Genomic DNA, 13505 nt, shown 5'->3' on the forward strand with positions numbered 1-13505 from the left:
CACAGTGGACCATTCATAATTTTACTCACATTAGTAAGTGTTACTTTTAGTGTTGAGTAGATTATTTTTAGAAGATATCATAGAAGAAATTATTTTTTAAAAGCCTGGTTATAATGGCATCAACAAGCGAAATGTTGAAGGATAGCAATGCTCATATTGTGAGGAATGACTAGTTTCCTTCATCAAACTTCAAGGGTAGTATTATTGCTAAGAATATAAAAGATGATATTGGTTCTTTGTCATCAATTTCATCCAGAGTTTTGGCTATTCAAGATGTAAGATCTTGTTACCTATGCAAAGTAAGAGAAATTGGAGACTTTGAAATAAGAGCAGCTTATGAGAAACTGTGTAACAATGGAGTATTAAAAGATGAGAACAAAGTAGTTACTAAGAAAGGGCTCACCTGTGTCCTAGGGTACCCTAAGGTTTTCAAGGTAGAATGAATAAAGGTTATCCTCAATCACATCCAAGACATGAAGATATGGTTAGAAGGTGGACCTATTGAGATCAATAAGGCTATAAGACATCAAGTAATTGGCTACCTTACCTTGAATTAACCCAAAAGCATAAGGAGCGGAGTAAAGAATAAAATCAAGAAATTGACCAAAGAAAAGTGGAATGGTAGAGGGATGTCAATTGATGGGATAGAAGTGTAAAAGTTGAGAAATCCAACTTCATAGATCCTCAAGCAGCATGCAAATATCCTGTAATGAAGAGAAATCAAAAAACAAAAAAAGTAGTGCTTAGAAGTTCTCAAGAATGTGAAAGAAAAAATGTATTCTAAGTTATGAAAACAAAATACAAAAGTTCAACTTTTTAAGGTGAACAAAACCCTAAAGGAAAGAAAACTAGGTTTGCATATTATAATTAATATTAAATATTAATTATATGAACATAAGAGAGCTAAAACAACTAGAATAATAAATGAATTACTCTCACACCCCCCCTTAAGTGAAGCTTAGGAGGAAGCTAACCTAGCAAAGCTATGAAAGAAAAAAAATGGGTCCCGGCATCAAGGCCTGATCAGGTACCCAATACAAGGAAATCTCTATAGATCAGAGACAAAGGAGAAAACTCATTGGGAAAAACCCCTCTCCAAAAAGAGATAGAAAAAACATGAAGGAAGGAAGACCTCAAGAAGACCCCCCAAGGACAACTGCCATAATCCCAAGCATAGACCACAGCTAAAGATAGTGAGGTGATGCAAATGACTTTGTGAAGATGTTAGCAATCTGTGCATCAGTGGAAGTGTACTCCAAAGAGAGAATACCATCCTAGATCAAATGACAAATGAAATGCATATGAAGCTCAATGTTTTTAGTGCATTGATGCTCTAGTAGGTTGCGGGAAATATGAATAGCACTCTATTTATCATACCACAAAATAGTAGGATTATCAAAAGGAAAACCAAACTTAGTCATCAACTGTCAAAGCCATAAAATCTCCTGACTAGCAAGCACTACGGCTTGATACTCAGCCTTTGTAGATGAAAGTGCATGAGCCTACTACTTCTTGCATGACCATGTGATAAGACCAGAGCCAAGATAGAAAACAAAGCCAAAAGTAGCCTTCTAATCATTGACATCACCAGCCCAATCCGAATTAGTGTAGCCAACAATGTGAGGAGTCCCTACTATGTAATGAATTCCATACATCAAGGGGCCCTAAATATCTCTCAAAATATGCTTGGTAGCTTCCCAATGACTCTCATGAGGATCATGTGAGAACCAAGAGACAAGACCCACTACAAAGGAGAGATCAAAGGACGAGTGTGTGTTAGGTGCAACAATCTACCAACCAACTACTGATATAATGTGGGATCCACTGAAGGTGAAGGGAAATAGGTAGACAAACTAACACCTGACTGAAAAGGTGTAGAAGCAAGCTTGTAATCAAGCATGTCGAAGTGTCAAAGCATTTCAAGAGCATACTTTTGCTGGTAAACAAAGATTCTAGTAGGGGGCTGAACAATCTAGAGACCAAGAAAATAGTGTAGCAAGCCAAGATTAGTCATCTCAAACTTTTCCATCAATGCTCTCTAAACATCCTTAATCATAGAGGATGAGCTATCTGTGAGAAGAAGATCATTAACATATAGCACAAGGATCAAAACCTTAGCCTCAAGATGTTGAATGTAGATTATAGTATCAGAATGGTAGCATGTGAAGCCTGTAGAAAGCATAAAGGGGTCCATCTTCTCATACCAAGCCCAAGGGGCCTATTTGAGACCATATAATGAGTGTCTAAGTCTACAAACCAAGGTGGGATCCTACAAAAATCCCTGAGGCTACTCCATGTAAATTTCCTTAGTAAGATCACTATGCAAGAATGCACTCTTCACATCCATCTAAAAAATGGGCCATCCCTGTGAAGCTGCAAGGGATAAGACAAGGCGAATAGAGTTAATATTGACAATAGGGGCAAATGTCTCAATGTAATCAATACCCTCAACCTATGAAAAACCCTTCACAACAAGAAAGGCCTTGCACTTATCAATGGAACCATCAATAGCAAACTTAGTATGATACAACCATTTGCATCACACAACCTTTCTTCCCCTAGGAAGAGAACAAAGATCCCAAGTATGATTCTTCATCAAAGAAAAATACTCCTCCATTGCACTGTCCCACTTAGGATGTCCTATCACTACTGCAAAAGTCTAAGGGTCATCACAAATAGCATGACTGAGAAGACTAGAACCCATAGTATGTGAACGGGTGCAATGAGAAGTGGTAGGGTCACAAGCTAGCAATCTTATAGCCTCAACTATAGCTCGAGCCCATTTAGGAATCTGGGGAGGATCCTGTGGTGGAGGTAAATGGGGATCAACATGATCATCATCCTCATCATCTAGAAAAGAGACTGGAAAGGATGAGGGAGTGGTGGTAAGTGAACTAGACTTTAGATGTGGGGTATCTACTGTAGGAAGGTGCGCATCAAACTGGACATCCTGTTGAAATAGGACCTCTCTGGAATCAGGATCAAATAACTTGTAGGCCTTACCATCCTTTCCATAGCCAACAAAAATGAGGTGTTATCTCTTCTGCTCCATTGCTCTTCTCTGAGCATTTGGTATAAATGCCCATGCTTCACTACCAAAAACTCGGAATGAAGAAACATTAGGATTGAAAGGAGTCATATTTCAAATTGCCTTGTGAGGCATCTAATTCTAAATTTAGTTTGCACAATTGACTACCTCTACCCAAAAACACAAATCCATGGACTTGGACTAAATCATATAATTAGCCATCTCCTCAAGGGTTCTATTCTTCCTCTTAGCCACACCATTCTGCTAAGGGGTGTAGGGCATTGAAAACTGATGTTGAAGACCATGTTTAGAGAAAAAATCCTTGAAATCTTGGTTCACATACTCCCCCCCATTATTTGTGTATATCTTCCGAATAGGAAGACCAGACTGCTTCTAAAAAAATGTCTTGAAGACTCAAAATGAATCAAAGACATTAGACTTGTACTTCAAAAAGTACACCCATGCATGTCTGGAGAAGTCATCTATGAAAGTAAGCACATATCTAGCACCTAAAAAAGGAGTGGGAAATGACATGAGGTCACTATGAATCAACTCTAGTGGTGCCAAAGCACGAGTGGCTTGTCCATGTGGAAAAGGATTCCTATGTTGTTTGCCAAGAGCACAACCCTCACAAACACCATCTGTACAGGAAATCTGGGGAAGCCCAAGAACAAGTGCTTGTGTGCTCATCTATTGAAGATATATGTAATTGACATGGCCAAAATGCTCATCCCAAAGTCTACTTACTAAATTTGCATGTGCAACTAGACATGAACTTGTGTCATCAGAAGACTCAAATCCATCAAATTTATAGAGACGAGATGCAAAATCAACACTCCCAGTAGCCACAATCATCTTAGAATCATGTAAGTCCTAGATAACCACATCATGTGGTGAGAACTCAATTTTCTTACCAGAGCCAGAGTGGAAAATTTGATAGATAGACAATAGGTTTTTTGAAATGTCAAGGACAAGAAGAACATCCTAAAGAGAGCCCCTAGCTAAGGCAACAGAACTAGAACCCATGATAGAAATATGTGATGAGTTCCCAATAGCAATCTGGGTAGTAGGACAAGGGGCAAGTGACTTGACCAACTACTAAGTGTTTGTCATATGGTGAGAGGCACCAAAATCAAGAATCCAAGTAGGCCTAGAAGTCATAACTTGTGCAGTAATAGTGTGACCTTTCCCTGTCGGGGGGGGATGCAAACTTAGGAGCTTAAATGTGATGCTCCTACATGGCTTCTTCTAAAGCCTCCAAACATTTCCAACACCTAGAAACAGGATGTCCATCCTTTTCACAAAAATTGTAGGTCTTAGTTGATTTCTTCTTAGTCTTGGAGGTAGACTCAGTAGACTTCAAAGAAAATTTACCCTTGGAAGGGTTAGCTAGAGGTTTGGCATCAGTTTTTGGTGCATCTTTCTTTAGTTTTGCTTTCTATTTTGGTTTCCCAACCAATGCTTGGCTAGAAGAGCCAAATGAATCCACTTGTTGGATCTTAGCCTATTCCCATGGCAACCAATCACAAAATGTTTCAAAAGAAGGCATCTAATGTCTATTACCTAAGGCATCCATAGTGGAGTAGAAAGTGGAAGAAAAGATATAATACTATCTCACAACTTTGAGAATATCAAAAAAATACACTCATCATCAATTTTGTTTTTACCACATCCCTACAAGACTATACATAGAGATTTTAACTTCATCAAGAAGTCTTCAATAGTGGGAAAGCTGGCTGGTGTTAAAGAAGTCAACTCTACATCAAGCTGTAGTGCTTGGAACTCATTCACTGTGCCAAACAACATGTGGAATTTTGTCTAAATAGCTAGTAGAGTGGTCAAACCATCCAAATAAAATAGTAGACTATCAGAGATATTCAGTGCAATTAGTCCCATGGCTTCATCCATTTTATTTTTTGTACTGAAGAACTTCAAAAGGGTGCTACAGAATAGGTTGGTTTGCATCTAGGCATGACCATAAGCCTCTGGACATGAGAAGCCTAGTCATCTACGTCTTCTAGGTGTGATAGTTGTGTAGCATGAGCTGGATTACAGAAGGATCTGACATTGAAAGAAAGAAAAGATAGAAGTAGAAGGGTCTAATTCTAAATCAAATTATAGAATAGAAAATGCTCCCCCCCACAATGAATAAAAATATCTCCCAAAACCAAAGCAACAACTATGGAAAAACACAAAAACTGAGAAAAGAACCTAGAATTTGGATGCAAAGAGGAGGAAAATGGAAGCCTCTACTTCAATGCCAAATTTGAAAGCTCAAATTAACTTAGAATCAAACAAAACTAGCACCGTTGTCTCTATCTCTGAGTCAACTTTTTAGTGCTTCTTTTGGACCGCAAAAATACATTTGTATGCTCAAGTTATGAGCAAAAAATTGACTATACGTCCAAAAAAAGAGCTTAGTGGAAAATTATACAACGAGCTAAAATTTGATGCTCGTATGGCTATCACCAAGATGTCACCGCAAGAAAAATCCAGTTGACAGAAAAATGATGTCAGCAGTCGAGAAATGACATCATCATGCCAAAAAGTGATGTCATCAATTGCTAGCAAAAATTGTTGTGGAGTGACATCACCAGTTAGATTGCTAATGTTAGCAAACAAAATGCTAATGTCAGTTGGTAAGTTTGAATGGTAGCTATGCCATTGGCAGAGGTGGAGCCTAGGTGGTGATCATTGGTGGCTAGGCTAGCAGAGGTTGAACTTGGGCGGCCCGCTGGTGGTGGTGGGGTGTTGGCCGCATCACTGGTGTTGCGGCTGAGCACAAGCTGAGCACGAGCAACGCTCCAGTGGTTGTGGGGTGGTGCCGGAGTGGCCCATGGGTAGAGTGCCCAAAAAATAATATTTGTTAAAAAAATTTAATTTTTTTGAACCATGTGTCCATATGATCATACCAGGGGGGCCAAAAAAAAATTCCAAAACACCCTGTAGCTGAAAACAAAAAGTTTTATATGTTTTTTGACTGCAAATGGCCTTCCAGATCCAATGGTGGCATCCACTTGGGCCCAAAGTGCCCTAAAAATTTTCCCTTCACCCTTTTGAAGAATTTTTTTTTTAAAAAGCTGAGGTTTCTAATTTTGAATCATGGCTTCGAGAATCTTCAAATGAGGAAGCAGCAGGTCTGCTCTGATACCATGAAGAAGTTGAGAAATCCAACTTCACAGATCCTCAAGAACACCTGTATACAAATATCTTTGAATGAAGAGTGTTGGTGTAAATAAGTATTTACTTATTACACTTACTTAAGTTTACTTAGGTTAATGTATTATTTAATTATTTTGCATTATTTTATTTGTGAGACACTTAGGAGTTTGTGCACTCTTCTAAGTTGTCTTGATGACATCACAGGAGTCCACACCTCTTTTAAATAGATGTTGTCTACAACACAGGAATCTTCTACACACATAAGACACTTAGTCATTCTTATCCATTCATCTAGAATGTTGGATAAGGTGCTTAGTTGTCTTATCTCCTGGTTGTTTCTAGAGACATTCTAGATGCTTCCTAAGAGGCCTTTATATACAAGCACTCCTAGTGTGTTGAACATCACATTCTAAATAGAGCAATGTATTTAAACATACTCTAATTAATTGAACATATCCATTTTTGGTCTACTATGTGCTTGTGTTTGAGTTCTTAGTTCCTGGGTGAATTTTTCTCTTAGGCAAATTCTTACATGGTATCAGAGCAACTTGGAGACTTTATCATCACATAGCCATTTCGAGACCATCATCTTGCTTAATCACCGTTGCCTGACTCTGGAGTATCACAAAAATTGGGAGTGTCCAGTGCCAGATCTGACCTCACCATTGCATCTAGAACATTGAATCAGTGAAAATTGGCTATATAGCTGCCTACCCTAGGCCAAAGTCGATTGTGAGGCAATTTTTTTTGCAAATCGATACCCAAAGGACCGATTTGCAGAATTGGTATGATCATTTCAGATCTGTACATTTAATTCTTAGATCTACTTTTTTTCATCTACATCTCTGCTATTTTTTCAAATCTGCATTATTTTCTAAAAAAAAATTGGTCATAGGGCCATAGGAGAGATTTTTTGTAGGTGAAGATTGAAGCTTGTTGGTGCAATCTGATATTTGCATCACATTCAGAAGGTTCAAAAACCCCCACATTGGATTTTGTTTCATCCAAATCGAACATCTAAGGCAAAATCTAGAGCCATTTGTTTTTTGGAGGTGCGGTGGCGATTTAGAAAAAATAACAACAGTAACGATTTTCAAACAACGATATCTTCCTCATACAGACTCCTTTTTTCAAGCAATTTTTTTTTTTTGGGGGTAGGATTTCATGATCTACACATTGGTGCAGGTGGTTTGATATTTCTATTTCTAAATTTTTCTGCAACTCCAAAATCTCAAATTTTGCGACTTAAAATACTTGGTACGGGCTCATCTAGACTCCAAATCAAGTTCCATTTTTTTTGAAAGTGAATTTTTTTAATCTACTTTTCAGATTTGCAATCATATTATAGGTTTTGTAAATGGAAATACTACTTTTAGAAATAGGCCCTAAATTGGCAAGTGGATTTCAAGTGCAAACAACATCTTTTTCAGGGGGGGCTCTTTGATTTTTTTTTGGAGGGTTCATTGATTGATCTCATGGAGTCTTGTCAAATTTGTCAGTTTGGTATTAGACCACAATTGACAACAAGGAACTATTACAAATGGAGGACTTTGATAATTGACCATCTAAGAGAACATCTAGGATTGCTTCTTTATCTCTATTCAATGCCACCACATTTTGATTGGACATATATTATCAAGCTTAATCAATTTTTGCGTAAAAGTATGAGTAGGGAATCTTTTTGTCCTATTAGATTGGCACATTTTCCTTGTGATATTTGGTGGTCTATTTGGGAAGCATATGAAGATCCATGTGATCCTTCATCTCTAGTGGACTTTCTACATCCAGTCACTCCAGCTATGGTTTCTTCAACTTTAGATGAGATCACACCTCCAGCTCCTGTTGCTCCTACTAATCCTATTTCAGCTACAGATGCTTCGGATTTAGTGCAGAAGGACACTTTATGTCTTCCTACTCTACCTTCATGTGAAGACTTCCTCTTAGACATTACACAGTTGTTCGTGGAGTCTCACATTGAAGATGTGGGAGATATTCTTGATGACATTCGTCTTCTTTTTTAGGCGGATACTTCATCCTTTATTGTAGTGATAGATTCATATACTTCAGCATTTCAAGGTACTCATGGTCTTCCAGGTGATGATTTCTTGCCAGACATTTCAGTTCTGTTCTTGGAGTCACACACAGTAGATATGGGAGACTTCTATGATGATTTCTTGCTTCTCTTTGTTGAGGAGTCTTCTATAGTTTTTGCACATTCTCTACATGATCAATCCTTCGAGGTTGGCATGATTGTGGATTCTTATGTATAGCATCTATAGGAGTTCTCTTCATCAGTTGAGAAGACTTTTGGTTTCCTAAGATAGGTTCTACCACACTCCTTATTCGATCTACACTTCTCTTCAATAGTTTTGGAGGAAGCCATCATTAGTATCAACACAGGGACTTTTGAATAGGTTTTAGAGATACCACTCATCATTGAGATTCCTTCTCCATCCAGGGGATGTATCTCATAGGTGCCCTTGCTCTTGTTTCTTCCAAAGGGGAGGAACATCATCCAAAGGTCATGGATCAGCTTCTACATCAGAGCATTTCTCACTGATCAGCACACTACTTTTAAGGGTGGGGGACTACCTTGTTTCCTTCTCTTTTTTGAGAGGGACTTTTTCCTCATAAGAGGTTTTGTCCTTCTCCATTCTTTCTTGTATATACATGGATGTATTTCATAATGGGGGGGTCTTGATTACTCCATCCATCCATGCATCCATATTTATCTCTCTTTTTGGGTGAAGGTTTTTCCCATGAGGTTTTTCCTCTTTCTCCTCTTTATAAGAGATTGCATTTTCATTATGTATATGGGTACCTAACATGGCCTAGTAGCTGGGACCCATTATGCATTTCATCCTAGTTCGTAAGCTTAAGATAATTCCCCTAAGTTGCACTTAAGGGGGGGTGTTGGTGTAAATAATTATCTACTTATTACACTTACTTAAGTTTACTTAGGTTAATGTATTATTTAATTATTTTGTATTATTTTATTTGTGAGACACTTAGGAGTTTATGCACTCTTGTGAGTTGTCTTGATGACATCATAAGGGTCCATACCTCTTTTAAGCACATGTTGTCTACAACACAGGAATCTTCTACACACATAAGGCACTTAGTCATTCTTATCCATTCATCTAGAATGTTGGATAAGGTGCTTAGTTGTCTTATCTCCTGGTTGTTTCTAGAGACATTCTAGATGCTTCCTAAGAGGCCTTTATATATAGGCACTCCTAGTGTGTTGAACATCACATTCTAAATAGAGCACTGTATTCGAACATACTCTGATTAATTGATCATATCCATTTTTGGTCTATTATGTGCTTGTGTTTGAGTTCTTAGTTCCTAGATGAATTTTACCCTTAAGAAAATTCTTACAGAGAGAAACAGAAAAATGGAAAAAGTAGAACTTAGAAGTTCTCAAGAATGTGAGAGCAAAAATGTATTCTAAGTTATGAAAACAAATTACAAAAGTTCAACCTTTTAAGGTGAAGAAAACCCTAAAGGAAAGAAAACTAGGTTTGCACATTATAATTAATATAAAATATTAATTATATGCACCTAAGAGAGATAAAACAAATGGATTAATAAATGACTTACTCTAACAAGAAGATCTTGTAATTGAGTTTTTCATATCAGTGATTGCACACAAGTTCTACTAATCTAGCCATCTAAACAGTTTGTCATGCATTGCAATGGATTTGGGGTATAAAATTGTCAAGAAGGATCATACTTATGACCTTGTCAAGCTGCAACTGCATCATGTTAGTTTAGATCTTTGTTAGTATGCATTTTTTTTATGTACAAAATTCATTTCCTATGATTGGAATAGTAGAATGGGCTAGGAACCAACCTATTATAGAGCAGTTGAACAACTTGATTAACAGCATAGGAGAAAATTTTGTAGCTATAATAAATAATTATTTTGAGGAGTTCAAAAACAAAATGAAAAATAGAATGAGAATACCTAAGTCAATTTTTGAGAAGTATTATGATAAATTATGTTTTGTAGTAGACACAAATTTTGTACATGCTCAGGTAGTAATATCAAGAATTGCATGGTTAAAACCTATGCCTTATGAAGTAAATGTTGATCAGGTCACAGTAGAAGTGACTGCCCTTTTGATAGAAGATGTTGAAGCAAATGTCAAGAATTTCAGCACATATGAAATAATAATGGTAGAGTTAAATGCAAATTCTAGCACTCCTAAGGCTAAGAAGAAAAGAAAGAGAAAGAGTGGTCCAGACAAGAAGAATGAGGAAGGGGAAGGATCATAATAGTTTGTTAAGGCCGAGGAAGGAAAAGAAAAAGAATTGGCTATTTCCAAGCCCAAAGAAAAAAATGAGAGAAACACAATAATTTTTTTATCCTAAAGTTAATGTTGATCTTAGTAGAGAGGTGAAGAAGGTTTTCACACCTCAGAAGCCCAAAGTAAAGATCATAACAAGATCAAAGACGATTATGCCCCTAGTTGTGAAAGTAAAAGGTAGTCCATCAAAGGAGAGATTAGCTAGTTCACCACAAAAGAGTATATAAGATAAGCCAAGGAGAAAAATGTTCATTGAATAGGAGGAGTAAGATGATGAAGAGACCTTGTTAGATGAACCTGGGTATGTGCAGGATCATGGTGTACCAAACTATGGCCTTAAATGGCAGTGAAAAATCAAAAAATCAGGGTTATGTCAACTTGACACATAATTTTAAAGTGGTTATGGACTTTATATCAAAAAGTTGTAAGAAAATAATCTGTAAGAAATTGAATGTAGTTTCTAAACTACTAGGCCTTATCAGGAGAAAAAAATAATTGATTGGTCAAAAGGTTGAATTTTAATGCAGTACTACAAAAATTTCAGGGCAAAAAAAAAAAGTAGGTGTATGTCTGACCACCTTAATCAAAATCAAATGATAATATTTTTTTAATATAATTATAGATATGAAAAGTAGACTCATGCCCGGATGTGACGCATATTTTTCTGTATTTTTATTCCAAATAAATAATTAAATATGAATTTTTTACCAAAACTTTTTCAGAAAAAAAAAAGTCTCGTGTCTGACCACCTTAATTAATAGAAAATTTTCCAAATTTAATTTTATTTTATTTTTTCTTATACTAGGTGAAGCATAGAATGTGACGCAACTTTTAGATTTAAAAAATGTTATACCGTTTGAAAATTATAGCTGTTTTTCAATCAGTATGTCAATCAGCACTTTACAATAATCTTCATTGATAATTAACTAATAAATAGTTATCGATCTCAGAATTTGACAGAAATTATATTGATGGAATCTTCAGAGCGATATTAAAAAACCCTTTTCATTTCATTCAATTTCAATCAAAATAACATTGTCAGATGACTACCCGAAGTCTGAGTATCACTAAAACCCTCTTCAAACACGCCTTTTGGGTTGACTGGGTAGGCTTGGTAAATACCAAGCCTAATTGAATATCAGATTTGAAATCGGATATCGGATTTGAAATCGGATATCAGATTTCAAATCGGATATCCAATATGGCTAGGTGAATTTTGGTGGGAAATTTGAAATCCCAACCCATTTTGGAGGAAAAACCGGATTTAAGACTTATAGCTTATGATTTATAAATTATTTTTGTTAATTTACTATGTAAATATGTATTATAATATATATATATATATATATATATATATAATATATTATAACGTAATGTAAAGATATAACATATAATATATTAATATATAATAATATATTATGTTATTCTCATTATAATCTATAAATATAATTTATATTATTATTATTTTTACTAAATATAATAACGTAATATATATATTATATATATAAGTATGTTATTAATATATATATAATAACGTAATATTTTTATTAAATATAATAAAGTAATATATATATTATAACATAATATTTTTATTAAATATAATAACCTTATATATATATATATATATATATATATATATATATATATATATATGTTATTAATATATATATAATAACGTAATATTTTTATTAAATATAATAAAGTTATATGTGTGTGTGTGTGTGTGTGTGTTATTAATATATATAATAACGTAATATATATTATAACATAATATTTTATAGCTTATAATTTATATTAAAAAAAAAAATTATATTACTATGTAAATATGTATTATAATATATATTATATATATAATAACGTAATGTAAAGATATAACATATAATATATTAATATATAATAATATATTATGTTATTCTCATTATAATCTATAAATATAATTTATATTATTATTATTATTACTAAAGATAATAACGTAATATATATATATATATATATATAATTATGTTATTCATATATATATATATATATATATATATATATATATATATAATAACGTAATATTTTTATCAAATATAATAACCATATATATATATATATATATAGATATATATATATGTGTGTGTGTGTGTGTGTGTGTGTGTGTGTTATTAATATATATTATTATATTAATATGTATGTTATTAATATATATGTATATTATTAATATATATGAGTCAAAGGGGGTCATAGGTTGACCTATGACCCCCTTCGACCCATTACATAACAACATATGTCCCTAGGGGTCCTAGGAACCCTAGTGACATATTAGAATCGTTCTTATGGGTCGAAGGAGGTCATAGGTTGACCTATGAACCCTTTCGACGCATTACATCACGACATATGTCCCTAGGGGTCCTAGGAGCCCTAAGGACATATTAGAATCATTTTTATGGGTCAAAGAGGGTCATAGGTTGACCTATGACCTCATTCAACACATTAAATGATGACATATGTCCCTAGGGGTCTAGGACCCATAGGGACATATTAGAATCGTTCTTATGGGTCAAAGGGGGTCATAGGTTGACCTATGACCCCCTTCGACCCATTAAATGATGACATATGTCCCTAGGGGTCCTAGGACCCCTAGGGACATATTAGAATCATCCATATGGGTCAAAGGGCATCATAAGTTGATCTATGACCCCCTTTGACCCATTACATGATGACATATGTCCCTAGGGGTCCTAGCACCCCTAGGGACATATTAGAATCATTCATATGGGTTGAAGGGGCTCATAGGTTGACTTATGATCCCCTTCGACCCATTACATAATGACATATGTCCCTAGAGGTCCTAGGACCCCTAGGGACATATTAGAATCATTCTTATGAGTCAAAGGGGGTCATAGGTTGACCTATGACCCGCTTCGACACATTACATGATGACATATGTCCCTAGGGGTCCTCGAAACCCTAGGAACATATTAAAATTGTTCTTATGGGTCAAAGGGGGTCATAGGTTG

The sequence above is a fragment of the Cupressus sempervirens genome, chromosome 5 (assembly GCF_028749045.1).
Source record: "Cupressus sempervirens isolate cs-2001-9-10 chromosome 5, ASM2874904v1, whole genome shotgun sequence".
Lineage (NCBI taxonomy): Eukaryota > Viridiplantae > Streptophyta > Pinopsida > Cupressales > Cupressaceae > Cupressus > Cupressus sempervirens.